The sequence below is a fragment of the Pinus tabuliformis genome, chromosome 4_1 (assembly GCF_031772625.1).
Source record: "Pinus tabuliformis cultivar Carrire ecotype Pingquan chromosome 4_1, CPIR1, whole genome shotgun sequence".
NCBI lineage: Eukaryota > Viridiplantae > Streptophyta > Pinopsida > Pinales > Pinaceae > Pinus > Pinus tabuliformis.
In genome coordinates, this window is record NC_142303.1 from 362,302,965 (window position 1) to 362,307,166 (window position 4,202).

General features: G+C 44.5%; 1 non-coding gene across 1 annotated transcript; it reads right to left on the reverse strand.

Moving 5' to 3' along the window:
* Nucleotides 1–484: 484 nt before the first annotated feature.
* TRNAD-GUC (transfer RNA aspartic acid (anticodon GUC)) lies at nt 485–558 on the reverse strand. The gene has a single exon. It is a non-coding gene; the product is annotated as a tRNA-Asp (tRNA).
* Nucleotides 559–4,202: the final 3,644 nt, after the last annotated feature.

Below are 4,202 nucleotides of genomic sequence, written 5' to 3' on the forward strand. Positions count from 1 at the left end.
AAGGGTTAGTGTGGGCAAGAATCTTCCTGCAGCAAATTCGCCAGATCCGGATCTAAGGGTTGAGAGTAGAGTGGAGGATTTGGAGGAACCTTGTTCTCGGAAGAACAAGCGGCTTCGCACCTTGTGTAACTGCTCAGAAGGATATGCTTCTGTTTATCAGATCGGGGATAAGGATTGCAGGGACGGAGTCACTCACTATTCATATGGTGAGGGTTTTACAGCCCTCTACTTCTCTAATATATATATATATATATATATATATATAGATATAGATATATATATATAAGGTGCAAAGCCGCTTGTCCCTCTGGGGGGCAAGGAAGGGGCAATAAATGAGAAGGGTGAATCAGGATCATATCTGTCTGTTATATAAGGGTTGGTTAGGATCATATCTGTAGGTAGGGATCGAGGAGCCTAGCCTACAGGCAGGCCGACCAAAGGGAAGGGAGAAGCTCGCAACCTTATTCATGCCACTTGGCATGATCGGGGAAAACGGGGTTCGAACCCGCGACTTCTGGCGTGACAGACCAGCACTCTAACCGACTGAGCTATTTCCCCCTTCCAGATTCGGCCCCCCACCCAATAAGTAACTCAAGGTCGAAGGTTTCAAGCTACGCATCCTAGTAGCAAACGCCGGAGACCTACCTCGCGTAGAAGTACTTTGGGCGGCGTTTTTGAACTAAACAAGACACTTCGCGTTTCCACCCTCGCCCTCTTAATTACTTATTGGTTAGTGGGGGTATTTAGAGCGGCTCGTTTGCTCCTCGCCCCTATTAGGACGTCCCTGGGGCCCTTTTATTACTTAGTGGGGGCTGCTGGTCATGAATTATATACGTAATTACGCTTTAGCGAACAATGTTGCTATGGGCATATGTCATTATGCATTTCTGATTCTTTTCTTCGACAATGCTGCTATGGGCATATGTCATTACTTACGCTTTAGGCTCTCATAATCGATCCATACCTAATATCGTATACAAAGAGATATCTCATTATATATGTCATTATGCATGAATGAATTATATGTGCCATTACACTTTCTTATCGGCAGTAATTACGCTTTAGCACCGTATGTGTTGTATGTATGATCCCTCCCTACTGATTACTGGCCATTCCCAGCCTTCTCTCCTTATGTTGCACCTCCGTTCACAAAATATGGAAAGGTCAACTCTATAGCTACCGGACGAAATGGGCCACCAACTGTCAATCTAAATGAAAGAGGCTCTCTATATGAAAGCTCTATCAAACTCCCAGGTCAATATGTAACAACCAGGCTATCTGAAAAACCAGGCTATATAAGTCTCTACGACTCGCTCCTCCTTTTTGTTCTGTAACCGTTGGTCATTCCTTTCCTGGTGATACAGGTAGTAGCTGGAAGTAGGAGGAGAGGAAGGTAAAGGTAGTAGGATAATAAGTAGGCCCACCACCATGCACCATAACCACGGATCGTTGCTCATTCCCCGTAAGCGGTATCCATCCATGGCAGGCAAGGAATATTGATTGATCAACGCTCCTAAACTAGGGAAACTCCTTCCACCAGCTATGATATTGGGCTTCCACCCACTGTTAGTAGGATCGTGCCCTGCCAGCCAGCCTACCATATTGGATCATGGGGTTTAGGGTCCATTGTTTACCACCACCTCGCTATCAAATATGAATTGTTATCCTTGCACGTAGTAGCTTATTTTCCACCACCTAAGGTTCAAAGCATCTGTCCACCAGTTGAGGGGTGATTGCAAGGGTAACTATTATTCTGTAGGGGGCAGCAGTATATAAGTAAGGGCTTGGGTCGGTCTAAATGACCAGGCTCCTTTCCTTTGTCGGACTCTTCCCCAGAATCTTATGGGAAGCAAGGCTCTTTCTTTCAACCAAAGCTTCTATCTCTTCTCTTTAAGGGTTTCTCTTTGACCAGGACTTCTTCCTCTTTCATCAACAGGATTTTGACTCTCTAGTAGTAAGCTCAGGTGCGCTCATTGTAAACAAATAATGCCAGGGAGTATGATGATTGGTAATGTTTTTGCACCCACCTCACACACTCACTCGGTTTAGCCTTACTTAGTGACAAGGTAGGGTAGATAAATTAGCAGCTTTGGGCTCTATAGATTTTTCCTCATATTGGGACGTGAGCTAGGAATGATGGGAACGTGAGAAGGGTGGTATGTAACGCTCTTATCGGAAGATGCAGCCCCTTTCAATGGTGACGCTCTTATCATAATCTGGGGTTACGCCTCTCTCAGAAGATGTTGTGGCAGTTGGGAACGCCCCTACCCCTACTACTTGAAAGAAACTCCTGGATGAACCCTCACCATATGAATAGTGAGTGACTCCGTATGTGATCGGTTCATTCATTCCGATCATGAATGAGATAGATTATATATGTCATTCTCTCTTATTAGAGAGACCTCCCTTATAAAGGGAAGAAGGGGGTGGTACTTGCGCTTTTCTCCTCCTTCAAGCACGGTCCTTGGGCTTTTCTCCTCCTTCAAGCCAAGTACTTAGCATTGTCTAGTGTAATCACTGCCTCTCCCCCTCCTTTGCTTCGGGGATTCTGTACCTTTGAAATCTCTCATACCCACTCTGATGAATGAGGGAGATTCAAAGCATATATTATATATGTCATTATGCATTCATTCTTTTGACTACATTCCCTACGAGATTTGTCATTTTCACCCAATTAGGAGGGGGCGGAGGTTTTCACATATTTCCCTCCTATTCTTGCCCCACGAGGAGGCGGAGGTTTTTCAAGGTGCAAAGCCGCTTGTCCCTCCGGGGGCAAGGTTTCCCTCACCCATATGAATGAGTGAGCCCCTCTCCTTATAGTCGAGAATTCGATAGGCTCACCCTACCAGGTCTCTCCTTTTAGTCGAGAGTTCGCTTACTCACCCTAGAAAGAAGGCCGAATAAGCGAGAAGAGAAAGAAGAAGAAAGGCAGGTTGTTCTATGAAAGGAAGTACTTGGCTCCCCTAAGAGAAGAAGTGGCCATGGGACCACAAATAGAACTCTGTGTTAACCAAGGGGCTTAGAGGCCTGCCTTTAGTTGTCCTTTGGAAAGACTCTTAGTGATGCTTACCCATCACACATCCCTCATAAACACCACTAGGAGGGTTTCTCTGTGGAATACCCTTAGCTAGGTGGAGACAGCTCATGTGCCTAAAGGATCCATAGTTCTTGTGACAGAGATGAAAGTGCCATAGCTTACATCATCTGCATTGGCCACCATTGCAATGAACTTATTCAAAGTGGGAGGTGTAGAATACTTCTTAGTTTGTACATACATTCAAATTCATCACAATATCTGGAAGCAACAACTTTAAACCTGCCATTCATGTCTTTAACAACCCATCTGTCTGGCCAAAATTCCACCTTTTGATTAGTGTTAGTAATGCAGTGATAGAGAGAAGGATTGGTCCCAATCCATGAACATGGATAACATCTTTGTACTCAATATTCTCCATTTTAGCAGTACCACAACTAGACACTAGGAGAGATGAGTCATCACCAATAGTGAACTACTCACCTTTCTTTATGCTGATCACTGTAATCTAAGAGGAGGTGTCAGTGCTTTGTCATATGTCTAGTAGCCCCAGAATCTACAATCTATCATCAAAGAAACAAAAACATACGAAGCCGGGAGTCTCAGAGAAGAGAGGATCCCTCTAAGGAACCCTAGGGAAATGTTTCGACTGGAGGTGCCTGGAGAATGTGCTCAAGCCATGGAGGAGCCATCGCCTACTGATGAGGAGGAGGGGGAGCCGCTAACTTATGAATTTGTACTGATGGTAGGTGGATCTCTCCTACCATCCGAGGCCAAAGTGAAGAAACCCCTAATGGAGGACTGTCTCGATGAACTGTACGGTCTAGAAGTACTATAAGATCTGGATACAACGTGCTACCTAGAAGAGGCCGCTCTCTACTAAGATCTAGATATATACTAATGCATATAATGGTATGGAGCATGATGGATTTTGTATCATAACAAGCATAGCTTATGGAGTGATTCCTTCCATATGGAGTAATTGATGGTGTTGTCCTACCTTAAGGGTATTCTCTCATTTTTGGGGTTTCTTATTGTGTTTATTTCTTTTTCATTATTAAGTATATCTCTAATCCACGAAGGATCATAACAGCAGTTAGGGTTATGAGCACCAATAGGGCAGTAGACGAGGAAGGCTTCCAAGCCGAGTTCCTCAAACATGGTATCC